Source organism: Pteropus medius, unplaced genomic scaffold (genome assembly GCF_902729225.1).
Source record: "Pteropus medius unplaced genomic scaffold, Ma_sr-lr_union100, whole genome shotgun sequence".
Classification (NCBI taxonomy): domain Eukaryota; kingdom Metazoa; phylum Chordata; class Mammalia; order Chiroptera; family Pteropodidae; genus Pteropus; species Pteropus medius.
In genome coordinates this window covers 4,491,367-4,514,035 of record NW_024352787.1, presented here as the reverse complement: position 1 = coordinate 4,514,035, position 22,669 = coordinate 4,491,367, and the positions used below count along the sequence as shown (strand labels likewise).

Below are 22,669 nucleotides of genomic sequence, written 5' to 3'. Positions count from 1 at the left end.
AAAAATTTGAGATGGCATTTATGTGCCATAATCAGTTTTGAACCTGATTTAAGTCACCTTTTTAGAGTCAAAATTTCTTGCTTTACCACAGAAGAGAAGTCAGATATTTGTAAGGTTTGAAACTCAAATATATGTTAATATAAATTAACATAAATTTAGGCTTCTGGATCTTATGATAGACAAAAATTTCAGTAAAGGAAAAGCCTGCTTAGGATATATTAAAAGGTTTGAGCCATTGAATTTATAGATTGCCCAAATACAATACTAAAATCTACATGGAAGAAAAAAAATTAATTATCTTAGTAGACTTTCCAAAGGAGAACTCCCTTTTGTTATTACAAGAAGTTGCTTTTAAATAGAATTAGTTTTTGAATTAACCCAATTATGCATTACTATTCAACTGTGATATTAAATTTAGGAAATTTAATGATGTGAAAATATTTTTACAGGAATATCATGGCAACAACAGAACATTTGAATAGTCATATTTAGAAAGTATTAATTACGTATATTAAATTATTTAAGGAATGTTTCTCACCAAATATTTTAAAAAGAAAAAAGAATTAAAGGCACTTGAATTCTTTAGCAAAAATTCTTCATGATCTGGAAAAGGAAGTTATATTTACAGAATGAATATTAAATGACTTTTATTTTACTATTTTTAATATATTCTGAATGGTAGTGAAAATTTCTTGGTATACATTGCCAAAACACCTTTCATCTTAAATTTTAACAATAACCAAAATCTAAATTTATCAGTTTATTTTTCCTAATGCCTATTTTTGATGTAATGATAAAAGACAGAAAAAACTATAACTAAACCATTCCTTTACTTAACAAATATAGTAGATTTGCAAAGAAATAGTGAAAGGAAAAAAATATTTTATACATATATATTCACATACATATGTATATACATATATACAAATGAGGACCTTGTTTTCAAATTTATACTTCGTGCAAAAAAAAAAGAATATTTAAAAGTGCATTTTATTTTAAAATGAGAAAACATGAAGAAAATTAAAATTCTATATCTTAAGCTATTATAAAACAATATTTTTTTGTAAAATTCTATAAACTTGTACTTTCATTTTGATTGAACTGAGTATCATGCATCTTAATGTAATAAAGCTAGTTAAGTAAATTTTATCATCATGACATAACTCACTTATATTAGACTACAAATATGCATTATTTTAAAAACCCTTTTATCTTTTAACCAATTTCCTTATTGATAGATAAAATGGAAAAAATTTTAAATACGCTTTTCAGAATTACGATAAAATATTTTTATGATTAAAGGTTAACAATCCTTCAGGGCTCACTCCAACACAGTTTTATCAGGAAATAACATTTTATTATAAGGTTAAAATTAATACTTAAAAAAATGAAAAAGAAATATTACTTAGAATGTATAATGGACTGATTCTTAGCACACTCTAGCTAATTAATAAATATCAATTTAAGGATATCTATCTTAGAATGTATTATTTGACAAGGCAATGACCTAAAGATAATAAGATTTCATTCATTATCACTCTCTTAGCTAGCATTTTTACTTCTCTATACAATACTAAAAAAATTATTAAATATGCATTCATTCTGATAGATGCGAACGGAATTGTACACCAAACTGTTCTTTTTCTAGGTTATAACTATATTGGTCTCTAAGTACTATTCTTCTGTCATTGGAGTAAGATACTTTTATAGAAGAACATTTTCTCTCCTGATTAAAGCAGAGAAACTTCTTCCTTGGAAGAGTTCATTAAGCCTCAGCTATAAAAAAAAAATTTGTTAAAAGAATGTTCTAACATGAGTCTGATGACAATATGTTTTTAATCTGTTTGGGGATTTTGTGTACTCTTTGCTAAATCACACATAAATCAGTTTAAATATTGAGCTCTACTCTAAATCCAAACAAAAACAAAGAGATTAAGAATAAAAAAATATTTGCACTACATTTGGTCAAGATTCTATATTAGAACCACAATTATAAAAATGGAAGAAAGTTCTTAGCATAGAAAGCAATCAATAAAAGCTCAAGCTACTAGGTTAGTAATTTTACGTTCCTTAATGTTTCTGAATTTTTCCCTTCATCTCCCATTACAAGACCACATTTCCCTACTTTAAATTGATATTATTGTCATATTAAGTGTGTTTTAGTCTTTTAAAATAGCAAACACATATTTTCATTTAAATATTTTCTCTATAAATCATTTTAGAGAACACTCTATATGAGGGCTGTTTCAAGGTTTTCGAATTGCACTGTGGACAAGCAATAAGAAGTATTATTTATTGAATACTTCCTATATGTCATTTACTGTGCTAAGTGTTTTACATTTTTTGTCTCATTTACCACCATCAACAGTCCTTTGAGACAGTTTTAATTTCTCCCATTTTATGGGTGAATAATCCAAGTTTCAGAGGTAATCTTCTCAGGTTCACTCAGCTACTAATGATGAGGTATTACAATCCAGGTCTGTTTAATTCATATAATATACTCTAAGTCACTATCTTGTACTTTTTAAAACACAGAATCCATCAAATAGTTCTTAGAATTTATAAACAAAGAATGGTGAATAAATGGCACGTGAGCTGCCATTCCTTGACCTTAAGCCAATGAGAAACATCACTAATCAATAATCTCCCCTATTTTCAGGTAGTTATTTAACATTCTCTTATGTAAGCAAATAACATTAACTCAATTTGCAATTTTTTGGTATTGACCGTCAATAAAAAAGTAATTTTTATACATTTTTAGTTGAGTTTCATATTATTAACTTTTTCCTCTCCTCTTTAAAAATTTGTTCTCAAAGAACTACTTTGTAATAGATCCGAGTTTAGAAGAAAGTCAAAGTATCTTGTAATAAAATTCTCTACCATCCAATATAATACTTTTCAAAAAACTAAATGGAAAGAAAAACCTCCAGAATTAGTCTTATCTCACACTTTAACAGCTTTATCCCATATTAAGGTAACAATAAAATAAATGCATAATATTATCTCTCTACTCTCAGGGCTTCCAAACTCTTATCACTAGTTTGAAAATTATTTATTTAGCAGTTTCTAAAATCTCCCTTTAGGAGGATTTGCCTTGTTCTGTTCATCTTGAAGATGGACAATAATAAAGTGCCGTCTTTCTCTATAAGGTGGAAGAATAGTATTAAGAAATTATGGGTTTGCTCCTTACGTTGACCTCATTATATTCTTTAAATATATTAATTTTGATTGAAATAAATCTGTGAATATATAAATATATGAATACAAAGAGAGAGAGTATGAAAGACCATGACTTATTTAAGTCGTCTGTGAAGATTTTAACATTTTAATTAGATGTTTATATTGTCTCTCTTAAACCTACAAATATTGGCTCTGATATACTTCTACTCCAGCCCAACCACTATTTACTGTATCCTCGAAGGAAACGCCAAGTGAGAACTGCAGAAGCAAGACTAAGTCAATTCACAGATGCAGAAGAGAAAATTATGTGTTTATTCTTTTCAACCCACAGATGCTTAAAAGAAAAATAGTGTTTTTGTTTTAAGCCACTAAATTTTAGAAGTTTTGGTATGCAGCAATAAAAAAAAGCTGAAACAAACTTGAGGAATCTATTAATCAATTATGATATATAGAATACATTAGAATCCCTGGTATAAGAAAATTCAGGCAATGACCATTGGGTATTTATGCATATTAAATAATTATTGTTAACTTTCGAGGTCTGGTAATGATAACTTGGAGAGTAATCTAAAGAGATTCATTAAACTTTTCTTCAGCTTAGTTTTCTCATGTATTAAATACGAGTAATATAGAGAATTCAAATGAAAATAATATGTATATATAACTAGCACAGTAACTAAGCCATATTAGTTTCTTGATAAATTTTAGTCCCCTCATACTGTATTATTGTAATCAAATATTTATATAAAATAATATCTAATAACTTCAAAAATTAGAAAAATGAGCGAAACGGAGTTAGAAAGGACGGTATCAGAACATGGGATAATTTTGAGGAAAGCATAAGAAGAAACAGTCCAGGCTTTGTTGAGCATTCATCAAGAAGCAATCCTTAAGATAGACAAGGAAATGTTCATACTTAATCTTATTTAATGCTAAAAACCAACCATAATAAAATCAGGACTGAAACAATAGTAGTATTAAGGATATCTTGCCTGTGAATAAGTTGAAATTGAAAATTTTATGACTAAGGATAATCAAGTGACAACTATATTATGGTACAGAATACAGAAATATTAATGAATTTGAACAATAACTAGGTATACTGAATGGTAAGGTGATTTCTGTTCTCTAGGTCAAAGGAAGTTCCTGATGGGCTATGTTTATAAGAAATCACTTGTTTCTGTTTCTTTGTCAGACTCTTTTGAAAGAGGCTGTGAAAGAGCCAATATAAATACTGTTACTGGACAGCATTTCACTTTCTATTTAAATATATTGCATTTAAATACGTTTAAATGGAAAGAACAGAAATTTCTAATGCTTTCCTATTAATCATTAAATTCATTTATTGCTGTTCAATTTCTAAGAAACATGTGAGGTGGCTTACAAAGTAAAACATATATAATAAGATGAACATTTAGAAATTGAAAACCAGGTCCAAAAGGGGTATGGGGGAAGGAAAGCAATATACAAAACCAATTTCACATGGCTGTTATATATAGCAACATTTGATAAAAATTAAATGCAGGCTTTTCACTGGCTGATATAGAATAGCTGGTAGTAGACTAGTTCTCCTTCCTCATCAATTAGAAAAGCAGAATAATAGAGAAAAAAACTATAAGAATGCAATGAGAGTTGCTGAAACAAAATCTAGAGCAACTAAGACTGCTGAGAGAAAAGAACCTTTTAGAAGTGAGCTAACCTTCGGCCATCAAATTTACTATGGAGCAATTTTCTAATTCTGGGTGATTACAGAAGATTGACTGTTCAGTTATGTGCCCATAGAAGACAACTGCTGAGAGAAAAATAGAATGGTCAATATTATTGCAGAAATCTGAGGGTCACAAACATAGCTGATTTTTTCTCTAAGTACATTTGCTGAATACTAGGATTCTATGAGGATGAGACTAAATACTTATGTCGAAAGCCCACAGAAAAAAAAGCAGAGTGTTTTGTTAGTTTTCTGAGACAAGAATATGATTTTTTTATGAATAAGGGCCTCAGGGAACCCACTATGACCTTATTTAAAACCCTAAGGGACGAGCGAGATCATAGATAGAGTTGGTCTTTCCAAGACTACAACACAGCTGTGTTAGAGCAAATTTCTGATTAGATTAAAATGATCTGAAACTACTGTATCTGCTGAGAGCGGCCTTTTCTTTCTGTAAAGGGCCATGTAGTAAATATTTTTGGTTTAGTGGGCCATAAAGTGTCTTCCTGAAGCTTCTTAGCTATGCCAATTTATTGTGAATACAGTCATAGACAATATGTAGATGAATGAGTGTGGTTATGTTCCAATAATACGTTATTTATAAAAACAGGAAACTAGCCAGATTTGGCCCGTGAGCTATAGTTTGCCAAGCCCTGGCCTAGAGGACGATTATATTACCTGAAGGCTTCAAAAATTTTATATGCCAAATTGATATCTGGCATTCAGTAAAATTGCTAGTTGCACCAAATGATAGAACTGAAAGGTAAGAGGGAGAGAGAGAATGAAAAATGAAGCAAAGAAACAAACCTATAGGTGAGCCAGAAATTGAAGTCAGCTGACTAAGTTTTTGAAATAACTATGATAATTTTTTTTCAAAAAAACGGATACAGGGGATGGACGAAGTTGATAAAAATATAAAGAATTTCAGGAATTAATTAAAATGTATAAAGGGAAAGTATATGGAGACTCTGAAACTGAAAACTAAAACACTTGAAATTAAGAACCTTTTAGGACATGTTAACAGAAGATTAGACACAGAAGACAGGGAGCAATGAAAATTACTAGAAGATATGTAAATGGAAGAAAAAGTATAAAAAATAATGAGAATAAAAGACCTAATTTTTTCAAATGAGCAAGCATAAGATTGACAGGCTACTTCTCAATAGAAATCACAAAAATCAGAGAACAATGGATTGAGTTTTTTATAGCACTAAAAGAAATAACCAAAAACCCTGACTCAGGAAAAATATCCTTGAAAAAAGAAGACAATTATTTTTAGGCAACTCTGGTAAAATTCTTATTGGTCTTGCTGTCCATAACATGAAAATCCATCTAACTGTGCATACGTATCCATTTGCTTTTCTGTATGTATGCATACTTTAATAAAAAATGTAATAACATTAAAATATAATAAAAGAAACATAAAAAATATAGAATACTTTATAAGGGTTAAGTTAATATAGTGGATAACTCCTAACAGACAGATGAACTCATAGACAGAACTCCAAGACCACGTAGAGAAGTAAATGTTTATCTCTCACACAGATTATATTATCTACATAGCATTTCTCTCAAACAGCTTCCTGTTAAAATGCTAATTCTGGATTTCCTCTCTAATGAGGCTCTGGAATACTAGCAATTATTTTATTGGATAAAGGGACCTACTTGCTCAGGGATTCAGGTAAGGATGTAGTAGGGGAACATTTCTTATGGAAATCTAGACATATCATTGATCTCCCTTGGAATGTTTCAGAACTAATCTCAATTGTTAGTTAATTCCACTCAATGCAAACTAGAAATAGCAAAACTATTTTTTTCAAAAAATGGGTATGTGTGTGTGTATTTAACTTTATTTCTATATGAGCCTTTTCATTCTGATCAGTTTACTTTTCCCCAAGACTCTGACAAATGAAATTCCATTGGTACTTTTTTGGCTTGTAATCAAAAGTCATAAATTTTGATGTTCCTCTTATATTTAGCTTCTATTTACCTCCATTGTTGGCAATATCTGTTTCACTAAATCAATCATTCCATGTAATGACATCTGATTCTGATATTGATTTGCAAAAAATTGTTAAAGACCATTAATAGGTTTCTTCATTTCAGCCAGTAGCAAACTCTGATGTCATTAATTTTTAGAACTGAAAATATAATTTTCATAAATTACTTTCAAACATATATCATGGCATGTATAATTTGATATTGTCTGAGCGAGGCTTTTCATTGCTATCTTGCTTTTCTTTTCATTAATTTTTATATAAAGAATTTTTTTGAAGCCAAATAAATGATGTCTTAATAAGAAACAGAGTTTATATATATTGTAAAAATTGAGCCCAGATTTATTATTTTATTATTCTAGTTTGTTTTACAGTCTAAATATATGTATAAAAAGTATAAGATATCATATTAATGGTAAAGGAATTATCATTTCCTGGTTCTAGATTTCCACAATATCATAAGAAAATTTTATACAACTTAAACAATTTCAATTTAGATTTTATAAATTTTTGATTGAATATTTTTGGTTGTTGCTGAGCAAAAATGTCTCTATGGTTAGTCAAAACAATACCCAATTTTCTCTAGGAAACTCCATTATTTAAACTGCTTTCTTTTGCTATATTAATCACAGGATGTGTCTAATTTTTCACTTTAGTCAATTTAAACATCAAAGAAAAAATGCTGAAATCGAAATACCTCATGAAATATATTAAGTAGCAAAAAGTCTAACTCCGTTATAAAGTTGGAAAAGACTGCACAAAAGAAAATCTTTTTGAATAATTGAATAAATACTAAAGTGCTGGCAATAGCCATCAGATCATTGAGACCAAAAATAATGCGAGCATATTTCGCTTAGATGTAAAATAACAAAAAAGCATAGTGTAATCTTTCTTTGATATTATTATTCCGAAGCTTTTGTTTTCTCTCACAATCTCTAAGAAACCAAGAAAACCATTAACCAAGAGATTTCAATATCTGTTGCTTAAAAAAACAAAATTAGCACTGAGAAGACACAGAGACACAGAATCAACAGCAACCCTGTTTGAATTCCCATGGCTATTCACTACTGCAGAAAGCCAGTTAAGCTCCTTGTGAAGGCATTAAAGGTATCAGGAGTCTGGGACTGCAGACTATTTGAAGTCAATGGAGCATTCAGACAATTAGACACAGTTTTCTATTTGGCTTAAATGAGTAATCACTTCATTTCCATTATACTATTTCTTGACATCTACAACCATTTTCATACTCTGATCCCAGAGGGAGAAAAAAAATCGTCCTCAATCCAGAGCAGTGGTTGTATGTTTGTGTTCATTTGGAGGTGACTTTGTGCAGTTTGCATTATTATTTCTTTAACAGAAAAGCAAGTAAAAAATATTAATATATTTGTTTTCTTCTGAATCTTTTTTGTTTTTGTATTTTTTTTCACTCACTGGTGCCTGAAATTTGTTTGCAATAGAAAGAAGGGTCCTTCTTGTGGAACCAAAGATAATTCTATATTCTCTTTGCCTGCTGGATAAAATAGAGATGAAATCCAGGCACATTAATTAAATTAGGAAAAAGTCCCAGTTGCTTTGCAAAAATTTTATATCAGTTTCTATTTCTTATCTAAAACAATTGGGAAATCTGATTTCTAAGTTTTAATTATTATTCTTAATTAATTAGCAAAAATAAAAGTTCACATAAACTATTATATGATCATACATTACTGAATAGATGAATGGTTATAAACATGAAGTTATTTAATACATCTTACATTTAAAAAATATGTTTAAATATTTTGTTGATAATTAACTCATTATTAATCCTCAGGCCATGAAATAACTTTAGGTTAATTTACCAGTGGATTAATTTTCGGAAAGTCATAAATAATCATCATTGAGCATCTGGAAATATAATTCATGACACCTGATTCTATCCCTAGAATTTAATATGTCATGCCATATTTTTAAAGAACCAGATGGGTCCACTAGGCAGAGTTCATACCATATAAATTCTGCCACTAGTTAAAATAGAACAGAAGTAGGCAGCTTTTGATACTTAGTAGGCCTACATAGTAGATCTGAGAAAAATCCAAAGAAATACAAAATCTTGCTAAGAGATAAAAGGTATTATATTCCAAAATAAAAGTATTTTTTGAAAATTAAGCATTCTTGTAAGTCTTCAAAATATGAAAGATGTAATCCTGGTACATTCCATATAGAGACAGAAAATAAATAACATAATTATTTTGATATAAAGTATGATTTCTGATAATTAAACAATATTTATGAATTTAAGTATGATATTTCAGAAAGAGAAATAATTTTGCAAATGATCTCTGTACATGAAAGGTATCAGTGACAAAGCTAAAGATTTTATCATGATAGTCAAGATGCAAATGAATTAATATTAGGGAAATTTGTTCCAGATTTCATGGAGAAAAGTGTGAATCTTTGATTATACATACAGTTGTAGCAGTATGATTATATGAGGCTGGGGAATGGTAATGCAAATACAAAGGCATAGTAAACATTTCTCATTTTATTCCACCTGCTTGATCTATATTTGCAAACAGCAGACAAGAAATAGTGGTCAATATTCTCTAGTTCTTATACTAGCTATACTGGAATAAGAGCCATAACTCAGTCGATTAAATAGCCGAGGTGAGACAGGAAGTCCAGTGGGAAAGGTGAAACAGAGAGACTCTTTACATACTGTTCAAACAAAACAAAAGTTAAAAGAAATCTCAAATGTTGTTACTTTGCCATCTTGAGAAATCGCCAGGTTTGTTTTTTTGGTTTGTTTTTTTGTTTTTTTTTGTTTTTGCATTTGTTACTTTAAGATTTGTTTTATGTTATTTTATGGTTATTGAGTTTCTTTTTTCACAGCAAGAATATAAAGATTATGCCTCATAATGATGAGCTTTCCATACTCTTGTTGAAGAGTTTAGTATTGTTTTTAAAAGAACTGGTTATTGATTAGTTTTGATGACCTGTGACTGGTCACTTTTATGTAGTTAGTTTTATGCATTCTAGAATCTTTTAAGATTGTCTATTTCTCACTGATGTTCTTAACTTTCATGATAATGTGCATAGTTTTTGGTGGCTCTTTATTCATGAATTCATTGATTCATTTGTCACCATAGGAACCATCTGAGACTCTAGATTAAAATCTCTTTTCAGACCCAGGAAATATTTTATTATTACTTTTCTGGTAAATTCTTTTCTTCATTTATTTGTTTCACTGCCTGGAACTAATATAAATACATCAGATGTTTGATGTCTCATATTTATTCTCTTTATCTTGTTTTCACAACATTTTTCATATTTTTGACTAGGTTTTAGAAGGTTTATCTAATTTGTTTTCAAACTTTCCAGTCATTTTTATTAAAGTTTTGAGAAATCTTTCTTGTTTGCTGGTTATTTCATTTTGATAGCTAGTACATGTCTTTCCAAGTCCCCTCCACCTCCCATTAGATGTTGTATCTTCATGACATTTTAGGTAAACAAGTTGGAGCTTTTGTTCTTGTTGCTACTAAAAGATTGTCTACTTCCTGAATAGCCTCAGAATATTTCTGAGATGAGTTTTCCTACTTATTTGCTTCTCATTTTTCACTTTTTACTTTCTATTTTGAAATCATCTCAAGCATTTAAAAAGTTGCAATAATAAAGAAATTTTATATATCTTTTACCCAGACGCATCATTTTTAATATTTTCCATTTGTTTTTTTAACTCTCAATATTTATTATTATTGTCTTAAACATTTCTTTTATTTTAAGATAGTTTAAGATTTACAGAAAAAAAATTGTAAAACTAATGTGAAGGGTTCCCATATATTTCACATTAAGCATTCCTTATTATTAACATCTTCCATTATAATAGTGCATTTGTCATAAGTAATAGACCAAGATTGACATATTATTATTAAGTAAAGTCTATACTTACTTGATTCAGTTTTCTTTAATTTTTATACTTAATTTTTTTCTTTTTCCAGGATCCTGTCCAGGATACCACATTACATTTAAGTTCTTTCTGTCCACGATGCCTTCTCAGATTTTCCTTGTTTTTGAATGCTTTCTTTTAAATTTCAGCTATTGTCATATGTCTATAAACTTCAGTTATCCATTAACATTTTTCAAATACAAATGTAATACTATATTAAAAGTGTTTTTTTTTTTTTCTTTCTGTAGATGTATATTTAGGCTCATCTTCTCCTTCCCTCCCACACCTTTACTACATCTTTCTTGAGAAGATTGGCTAATGATTAGTAATTCAAACTGTGAAAAGAGTTGTCTGAAAGGCATCAATAGGGTAGAGCTACAAAATAAAGGTAGAATAATCACAGAACTGCATTTCAGGCTGAATTTTAAATATCAGAATAGTCGGATTTTCTTCCACATAAGGCCATCACTATCTTAACTCTCCACTGGTATTTCTTTCCGCACCTTTAGGGAAGAAGGCACTAGATTTTCTCTTTTAGGCATGGGGATAAATGAGATCCTATCTGAATTTAGCCTGCATACATATCAGAGAAAGGCAATAATATGGAAGTATAAGAAAAAACTTGGTATTGTGTTTCCACAGACAGATTTTAATTAACTACTCCCCTCCTGGGTACCTGTGTTTTTAGCCTACTGACTTTGAAACCAGACACTTTAACAAATTCTATTCTGAATATTTTGAAGTACCTCACTTTATATTCACTCTGCTTTTCTCTTTGAGAAATATGTTGAAATATCATGTTCTCTGTTGGGCCCCTTTCAGGCTCTCTGATATTTGGCTTTATTCTTTTCAAAAATGTCTTTTCTTAAAAGCTGATGGAACTTGGAACAAGAGAGACAAAAAATTAAAATTAGTCTTCTAATTTTAACAAAAATGTTCTTGTAATTACTATTAATCTTTGACAGTCTAACAAAAGAAATAATATATGCTGAGTGCATTTCTTTGATTATAATTAAAGTTGTCCTTTCTCTTAATCTTTATCTGATTCTTTTTTCTGGAGTTGCCTCTTAATGTGTCCTTTTGTAATTTCAATTCTGAGTACTTTTTGATTTCTACTATTTTTTAATGTAATTTATACTTGTGTTATCTAGCAAATATATCTTCATGATTTACAAATATTTACAAATATTCATATAAATTTTTATATATTTATAAATGATGAGTATTACTTATTTGTCAAAATAAAATAACTTTTACTCATTTAACACTGTTTGATATTTTGTGCTTTGTCCATAATTACATTATTATTTCTGGTTCTTTTAAAGTAAAATAGATTCTAAAATCTTTGACCTCCTCATTTGGAAAATGAGGAAAGAGTGCTTACCAAATAAGATTGAGTTTGGGAAGTATATACCAAATTATTAGTGCTCAACCAAAATTGCCTATATTAGTATTGCTAATAGTCTACTATTAGTGGTAACAGTTTATTTTGCGTATTCCTCTCTTCTTTTAATTTTAAACGTTCTGAGTTATTTAACCAATTTAACTTTATCTCTGGAAATACATCACAAAGAATTTGTTGATGGGCCCAAGGATTTTACACAAGAATGTTGATCATAGCATCATTTTTAAAAATTTTATTTATTTATTTGCTTGTTTGTTTATTATGGTGACATTGCTTAATGAAATCCAATAAGTTTCAGCTGTACACTTTAACAGTAGGCATATACATATTTACACTGTGTATTCACCTCACATTTCTTTCTGTCACCATATCACAACATGTTTTCTAATTGTGGACTATTGGGAGCAATATAATCACCAACAATAAGACACTGGCTAAAGACATCCATATATAGAATACCATGCCACAATTTAAATAAAATTTTAGAATATTTAGTGACATTGAGAAAAGTTCACAATACATTTTTTTTTAAAGAAAAATCAGGCTACATATCTGTAAAAATTTATTTCATTTTTTAAATAAGTATATTGGTATTTGAAGAAATAAAGGATTAAATTAACTAAAAAATTGCAACAACTGGCATTAGTTTGTTGACTGATTAAATATGATTTTTATTTTCATTTATATGTTTTACTGAGGTCAATGGTATATGTGTTACAGATATTATCAGATAAATGTAAAAAGGTCATGAATATAGAAAATTACATTTTTAAGTAAACAGGCCAGAATTTTCAGAGTGAGAATAATGTAAAAATATTAAAAAGCATATGTGTCAAATCAGAAAGATATCTTCTGAGTAGAGGTACTTGTGATGTAACTAGTGAGAGAAAACAGCTTGAAGAAAAATTACTACATTGTACCTTAGAGAGAAAAATTAAGAGAGGAGTAAGTAAATTATATATAAGTAGTGTGACCTTCACTGGTCATCTAAGATTTGACCAGAAGATATTAAGGGGGTTGGAGTTGGTGAGTGATTGACAGGAATAAAGGGAAAATGACAGTATGAAGAGAAGGAAGATAGAAAATTATAGTTAGGATGACATACAGGTGTTCCAGACATAGACATAAAATAGCCCACAATGAGATGGCTTCTAAAATATATAAAAATAAAGTATTCATCTCACATGATGAAGTCTTTATATATCATGGGTAATTATGCTTCAGAATAGAAAGAAGCTTTTGCGTATAGAAACTCCTAAGATGTGTCTTGGTTTTTCCTTTAGAAAATTTATAAACAGAATGTTAGAGTGAAAGTGATGTGTGCCAAACATTATTGTGCAATTGTTTGAGGTCTCTGAAGCTAGTAAATAATTTGGAGAAGTGATTTGCCACTGGTGAAATGATCAGACTAAATGTCATTTGTGTGTTCTCAGCTCCTTATTAGCACTTATCAAGCAGATTTTTACGATCTGTTCATGTGTTGGTTCTCTCTCTACAAACAAGACTACAAATTTGTTAATCTTTATATTCCTTAAGTCTACCATATTTCACAAAATAAACGTTAATAGCTAGATAGAGTAGTCATAAACAAAGCCTTCAATAATAGCAAGATTGAAAAGTAATATCTGTGAGGAGAAGAATTTATAAATAAAATGTAATTCCCTCACGACATTAACTTTAAGAAAAGGAAGACATCATTGAAAAAAGAAGAAAGGTGTCTGAATGGTCACCAAAAAATAGTGGAGTGAAAAGGTAGAAAAAAAATCATTTCAGAACAGTTTATTTAAATAAACTTTCAAATAAACTTTTCAAATAAACTTTTTTGATAGTTAAAAATGAAGTATTATGTATATTGATAGGTAATAGTCATGTATTTTGAGGTGATATGTCAGTTATGGCTTGATATATTTTAAATTGAAATTTTCACTCATTGACCTGAAAGCAAATTATATCTATGTGTCCACTCTGTATTAAAATAGATTTAAAATCTAAATATCTTTATGTAGAGAATGCTTAAAATATTCAATATTATTTCAATAATTTAAAAATATAAATACTATATTACTTGAATTAATTAGATTTATGTGATTTTCACAAAATCTACTCATTTTACTGGACTTTCAGGAGTCCAAACTGGGTGGAGAAACTATATAAACAAATAAACTGAGGTATAAAACTTATAAAATATTAAGATAGACTCCATATATATGCAAAATAAAATCCTTACAGATAAAAAAATAATCAAGCCTTTTTACGAAATGATTTTTTCTTGAAAAGTTTCATAAATCAAAAATAAATGTATGTTTCGTTTCCAACTTGAGCCTGTCAGAACGGCTTCTGCAAAGAAGAGTGGCGAGAAGTGCCGTTCTGCCGTCAAAGAGACAGTGACCAGAGAACACACCATCAACATTCATAACCACATACATGGAGTGGGTTTCAAGAAGTGTGACCCTTGGGCACTTTAGGAGATCTGTAAATTTGCCATGAAGAAGATGGGAATTCCAGGTGCACGCATTGAACCAGACTCAACAAAGCTGTCTGGGTCAAAGAAATAAGGAATATCACATAGAGTATCTAGGTCTGGTTGTTCAGAAGATGTAACAAGGATGAAGATTCACCAAACATGCTCTCTACATTGCTTACTTATGTGCCTCTCACCACTTTCAAAAATCTACAAACAGTTAATGTAGATGAGAACTAACTGCTGATTGTTGAATAAAGTTATAAAACTGCTAAAAAAATAAATGTAAACATGAATGGAAAAATACTTTAAGAAGCTATTTCATATTTTACTTTAGTTTTATAAATTACTAAGTAACTTACCTTCTTCTTACAATAAAATATCTTGGCACCTAACTTTAGGTAATATTGATTTGCTCCAGACTGTATCTAAAGATATAATTTATGAGTAAAGAATGAGGTTATAAAATCAAACCTTACAAAATAAATGAGTTCTCACTTTAAAAAAATTAATTAGAAAGTCAACAACAAAGATTTCCTTTAAGTACTCAGTTAATGAGTCTTGGCATTTAAAAATATTAGACTTTCTACATTTGATATATCTCTATATAATTTTGAGTATATTTATAATACTTCTAATAATTGAATAAGGCCATTTCTCTACTTGAGCATCCCTTTTCATACTTATGATATCTCCTCATTACTTTAAGAAAAAAGCCTAAACACTTCAACGTTATTCAATGCTCTTTACAATCTGCTGCCTTTCCATTTCTCCAAGCTCATCTCTTGATGTTGAGCCTGTTCACTGACTTATTAGCCATGGCTTGTCTCTAAACATATGTACTTTTATACCTCTATTTTTGACTATGCTAGTGTTTATTGGGATTTATTTTACAGACAACAAGTAACATATTTTCTTGAACTCTTCGTTGTTCACTCATAACTGAGTAATGATCTTGTCTCTTCCATAGCACTAACTATATAGTTCTCTTTTCTCACCCATCACAGTCATATATATTAAAATATGTATATACATGTTTATGTTTCATTATGTTTGTATCCTTCATAACCTACAAATGCCTTCTATATTGCAATATGTACTCAGCCAGTAATTATAACTAATAAGTCCTGGACTTATTCAGGAGACTAAAGTTCTAATTCTGGATTTTCTACCAATAAATATATTTCATTATGACACAACTCAGGCAGTGATGCAAGATGACACAAATCTAAGCCAACGAACGTGTGCTTAAATCGAAATCAGCTCCATCATTAATGAATGTATTGCCTTGGCTATATTATTCAATTTTGCTTATGTCTAGTTTCTTGCTTGAAAAATAAAGAGATATAAGAAATATTCTGAGGTTAATTGTATAGATTAACAATCAACTGACCTGCATGAAGTACTTAGAAAAAAGTAGGAACACAGTAAATATTAGTTCACAGATTTTCACCCTTACATTAAAAAAAAAATTTGCTTAACTTCTTTGTGACTGAGTTCATTTATTTTAAAGGATTCTGAAATGATATCTAAATTTCTACTTATCACTTATATTCTATTCAATAATGATTTCACAATATGCAATAACATTAGTCTGTACTTGTGAAACTTCTCTCATAGATCTTGAACTACTCTATGTAATACATGAATACATAAATTAATATTATTTTATGCATGCTATATCTTTGTAACTGTTGACTTACTTAAAGTGTGTAATTTATATCATCCTCTGCTTTGTTTGGAGGTAAATTTGTAGCAAAAGTTTCTTCCCTGCCTACAAAGTTGTGAGATCAAATGACAATACATATGTGAACATTCTTAAAATAGAGTAAGTTATTAAATAAGTTATTAAATAAGTAAGTTGTTAAACAACATACATGTATGATTGTATGTTGTTTTTAGTATCTAGATACTTACAAAAGCATGATTAGTGTCTATATATTTACAAGATATCCATTCATAGTTGAAGAACCTAAGGCTAAGAATATAGTTGGCTTGCCAAAGGCTTCCTAACCAGTAAGAGTGGAATTCTGAATCAAACCCAGATTTTCTCATTCCTGATTCAGTTTCTTTTTTCCATTTTAAAATGTTTTTATAAATTATTTTTGCATGGATATTAGTATGAGGGTATGAGGATGTATGAAATAAAGAAAGTAACATAACTATATGTAGTTTTTCAATCTATGAATAAATTAGCTACAACTAAAATGCCAAAAAGACTTTTAAATTATGACATCTGCAGAGAAATTATTAATAATAAAATAGTGTAAAAATGAATTTACATACCAAATTTCTTATGTAAAATTACTTTATCAATTCTACCTGAATCTATTTTACATGGATGTCTGCTAAGCCAACATAGATTAAGGGACATGTGAAAAAAATCATCCCTACCATAATTTTCCTCCTCTAGACTGAAAAATAGTTTTATTTAAAATGACTTCTATCTGCCTTCCAAAGCAAATTAAAGATGGACATGAATACCTTGTTTGATTTTTAAGAACATATACTTAAAATTTGTTGTTGTTGATTATTTTTAAGTAGAAAAAAATTTTTTTGCAATGTCCGGATGATTTGAATTTTTTAGCGTGACTTTAAAATTGGTTCCTCATTATTTACTAATCACCTATGAATGAACATAATAGTTATTGCATTTTAATTATATTGCAGATAATCACAAAACATTGAGTATTTGGAAACACAACACTTTAGAAAACATAACCACAAATTGCTCATGTATTTTAAACATATTTAAGTTGGATTAGTAAGTTAATAGTAATGCTACAAGCCTCTCAGATATAATTACCAATTTCAGTTAACATTCTTGAATGCACATTCACTTCTTAGTTGGGGAATACTAAAAACTGTACCTTTCTATTATGCCTTGAAGTTTATAAGTTAATTGTTTTTAAAATTTCAAACATTTTGAAGGCATTTTCAGATATAAAAATCCCGCTAGTATAATAATGCTGTTTTGTTATACTTACTCATTCAACAAATATTTAATGAATACCTACCATGTTTCAGATTTAGCTTTCTAAAATTATCTACTATTTTTCTAAGGACATATAGATATGATACATGCTCAGCAGGAATATATCAGAAATATTCACCTATGATACTGTAAAAAAGCTTTCAATATCATTTATATTATTGTTATTTTTCTAGAAATATTGTCTTCTTTTCTCCATAGTAAATATTATAGATTTTATGTGAACTTTTAACTTTATCTGTTGTAAAAAGTTGAAGTTGAACAATAACACATGAACAACTGAGGCCAAATATGTCATCGTTATTGATTTTGATCTTAAAATATGCAAAGAACTTTGTATACCCCATTGATTTATTGCCTGGTTGTGTTTTACTTCAAAAAATACATTGATTTTTAGGTCTTTCGTTTGTTTAGGGCCAAAGCGCTAAAATGAGCATTCCAGAAAGAGAAAGAGATACACATGGAAAGAAGAGAATGTTTATGAATGTCATCCTCTTCCAGGATAATTCCAGAATAATACTTTTTCCATTCTGAAAGTCATCAGGAGGATTTTAGAGCTGGAAATTGTATTAAGTATATAACAATCATCTGTAAAATTGGGAGACACTTTTTTCACAGCAGGAACTACATGTTTACTATTTTCATTATTTATGTTTTTATGATTGCATAAATATATTTATTGATTTTTCATAGATGCTGCAGTAGCAAGTGTCAAAATCACTCCAAGAATTTAAAATGTGTTTGTCAAGTTGACGGTCTCTAAGATATTACTTCTCAGGAAAACAGAAGAGAAGGGGCATTTCTCTTACTGGGACTGTGTAGCCACTAAATATCAGAAATGAACATAAATGAGAATCAGGTTAGCGCTAGACATAATTTCTTACATTTGAACCCTTTCTTCCATGTTTAACACTGAACCTAGAATCAGGTCTTGTAAAAATCATTGAGTATTCAAGATCTGGAGCAGCCCAGAAAACATTAACATGATCACAAGTCTTATCCTTGCTCATATATCAGGATTCCCTAAATTCCCTGGAGAACATTGTTTAAAGGACACAAGCAAGTGGCGAATTAGAGTCATGATCAGTGTCAAATTGACGTATTCTCAAAAATTGTTGCAAAATTTACTTTGGGTACAAATAGTTTGATAATTCATATTTTGTGATGCCAGGGAAGAGCTCAAGGAATAAAAGTGATTATAATAAATATGTTATATACAAGGTAAATGTAATGTATACCGTACAGCAGTAAATGAGTTAATCTTATCAGTCATTGAAATATTGAAACAAAAGATTATTGCGTCAACATGCACTCACTCAATTGTGGCACCATTGCATTCCGCAGGGGTTATATAGGTAGAATTTATTCCCATGGACAGGAACCTCAGGCTATAGTTTCAAGGAATTTATACCATTACAATGTACCCTGAAGAAAGGAATGAGCCATTAAGAGATCCAATTTACATAATGTATAAAGTGGCTGTACAAAAGAATATTCACAGAAACATGAATATGAGTTTGTGGTAAGTTGCATAAGCTCTTTATCACAGAATCCATTACAAGAATAAGCCTAGAAATCAGTTCTTTTCTTAAATCTATCTTTTGTAATAGCACAGTTAATAAAATAATTGATAAGTACCACACGATCAAAGGCAAGTTGATTTTTTAATGTTTAGTATATGTGTCTATATTTCACATATGTATTCTTTATAAGTGGTAGTGAAGATAATAACTTCTTTCACCAATATCTTTAGTGAAAATGTAAAACATAATTTCTACTTCGAGGAACTGGCTCTTGATTACTTGAAAACTCAAACAGAAAATGCTCTTTGTAGTATAGTTTTGTGTTTTTTACTTAAATTAATTTAACAGGATTTTTAATATCTTAGAACAATAATGTCTGTACCTAGATTTGTTAATATCAGATGCTCTATGCACTTAAATATAATTTAAAAAATTAGAATTTTGTACTCAAGAGAAAAACTTTTAAGTAAAATTCATGAGCATTTATAGATCCATAAAAATATGAGAAAGGAAGAAAGGGAATTAAGATTTTCAAAGCACTTCGGGTTAAACTACAAAAATGTAATTACTTAAAGTATATTATATATACATATGGTAAAATAATATATCTATAATTTTCATGTTAAGGAGAATCATTATTCTCTGACAATGTATGAAAGAGATCATGATCAGGTGCCTTGAAAAGCAATACAGAGATTTACTTTATTTTAATTCACTGCAGTTTTTATGCAGTGGACTTTTTGTTGTTGCTTTCACTTCTTGCAAAAAGGAAATTTGCATTATCAAATGACTAGATGCTAATGAACAAGCTCCAGACAGGTATCTCTCCACCAGAGAGAGGAGGTAGGCAGGGACTCCTAGGAAATAAGTTCAGAATACAGACAAATTTTAGTTGGTTAAAATGTAGTCTATGTGTGTTTCATAATTATAATGAAACAGGCAACACACATTTTAGTTCTTTTAATAACTAATAAATACTGAAACAAAATATAAATTCTATAGGACTCCATTAGAACATAAAGGCATAAATATTAATTCTAAGTTTTCATTATGTTGTAATTGTTGAACTTACATAATACAATTTTATTTAACTATACAAAAGATAATAACACTCTTTTATATTTAAAATGAGAAGATAGGACTAGATAATCCCTAAGTGTCCTTGGAGCTATTATATGCTATAGTCACTGATTTAAGTAATAGACTAATAGGATTATACATTGAAGGTATTGACTTTTAAAACAGTTTCTGTTTATTCTCAAATGGAGTCATCCTTTCTTTCTCTGAATTTACTCAACCTTATCATTGAATTTGTTGAAATAAGAAACAAGGAAAGCATAAAAACATATTGAGGGTTAAATCTAAAATACTTTTAGACAATTTTCTAGTCCAGCAAATGTCAAAAATCTATTAAACATTAGCAAACAAACACGGTTTGTAACAGAGGACACTTTTCTAAATATGAGCCAGAGCAAGTTGGATATCACCTACAACTTTAAGTCGGCAATTTCCCTCAAATAGCAATCATGTTAGTGTCGGATGAAAAGATGAGAAAAGATGAGGTATTTGAATTATTAAGAGTGAAAAATTGAAGATCTATGTTTAAGAAAATGATTACATTATTCCTTTTTATTATTTCTGGATCTCGATTACTTTATTAGTCAACAAGAAAAGTGAGGAGCTACCTGCTCTTTAACATTTAAGCATTTTATCACATGAAGATAATAATGTCTAAGTTGAAGTCTGCTAACAATGTAAACATCACATTAATAATATAATTTAAAAATGTTCTAGCTCTTCCATTTAAGGAAAAAATCTTGAATTAAATGTATCATGTTTGAGTAAATAAAGAGAATCACTAATGTTTAATTGCCAAAGAATAAATATTTTGAATGTTTGTTTTGTCATTGTTGTTTTTCTGCAAAAGTGAGAGCTGAAGTTTGGACAAATAATACATTTAATCTTCTATTTTCTATTTCTGGCCATAAAGAGAGAAATATATTATTCTCCAAACTGTATTAATCTAATAGGAGATTTGGGGGAAGGGGGCAGGAGAGGCATAAAGACATATGAAGACTCAGAGAGAAGCTTCCTCTGGTTTTTCTCTGTTTTGTCTTCCTAGAGTTCACAGCCAGGGTAAACACCAATGAGACAACTTTCTATCCTGAGTGCAAAAAAAGCAATAAATCAACAAGAAAGCATGGCCCACAATGACTGCATAGAAACGGAACCCTAGTTTTGCATTTATCATTTTATTGATTCATTCAAAATCTCTATAATAGTTTGCAGGACAGCATATTTTGGTTAAGTTTTAATAAAGTCATATTATAAAATTTGAATGATAAAGTTTTAAAAATTTCACCCTGAAATATATTTAAAGATTAATAGTTGCCAGATATTATGGTATGAAAAATCATTAATGATCATTATAAACCTGAAGATAAAATAAGAACTCTTCCAAGTCTATGATCCTATGAGAATATCATGTTTTTTTATTGGAGTTCACAGAGTATAAAACAAAATTTTAATAGAAAATATCTTGTAAAATATAAAATGCAATGGAAATATTTGTATTATTACTTCCTTAATCATTCTTTGATAGATTCATAAAGAGGACATCACTGAGAAACATATGAAATCTTGGTGCAAAGAACACAGTGAACTGAGATGTCCTCCTGCTCAGTTTCCAGGAAAATAACCAATTTGAGTATGGGTTCATTCTTGATGTAGTAATCAAGACTGCATTTTCATATGAGGCATTACTACTCAGAAATTACAATCAGGATACGGATATCCCTGGAATGTTCATAATGATGGCTGACTTACAAGCTATTAGTGTTTCACAAGGCACTGTATTTAACCTAATGTCTGTAGAGGGATTTTGAAAACTTTATTAGCTGTTAGAAACAGTGGAATGTTGATAGCACTCCACAATTTTATGGCTTAAAAGCATGCAACTGTCAGTTCCAGTGAGATTCTTTCTAGAGTGCGGAGAATCCAGGTATACTCTGAGCATTCTCATTTTATTCTGGTGGCTGCTAATCAGGGGTACAGGGAGACCAAAGATTATTTCCAATGCAGCATCCAAAAGGCAAAAGAGGTATAATTACATTCTTAAAATCTGTATACATATAAGTGTTAATGGCTAAATAGAACCTTATCTACTAATTTGGCACCAAGGACAAATAACAAAAATGTTTATCAAATTTGCCCTTGAGGATGTAGTTTTCATCTGGATGCTGAGTCAATGTTGCATTCAATTATTTAAATGCTCCTGCATCAGTAGTTCTGCTTTATTCAACCTCAATAAATTCTAAAATTGCACAAATTTAAAAGCTAACTTTTCACCTGTTTATACCATCTAAATTGGTGGGTAGAGGTCTTAGGTCAGACAAAATGCAGTTATTTCGAGACTTTTTTTAGGAGCCTTAAATTTATAAAATCTTATCAAAATTCTTATCAGCTTTCTCAAAATGCTAAA

The 22,669-nt window shown here is 29.5% G+C and overlaps 1 pseudogene; it reads left to right on the top strand.

The window, feature by feature from the left end:
* Positions 1 to 14,512: 14,512 nt before the first annotated feature.
* LOC120591434 (60S ribosomal protein L31-like) lies at positions 14,513 to 14,933 on the top strand (annotated as a pseudogene).
* Positions 14,934 to 22,669: the final 7,736 nt, after the last annotated feature.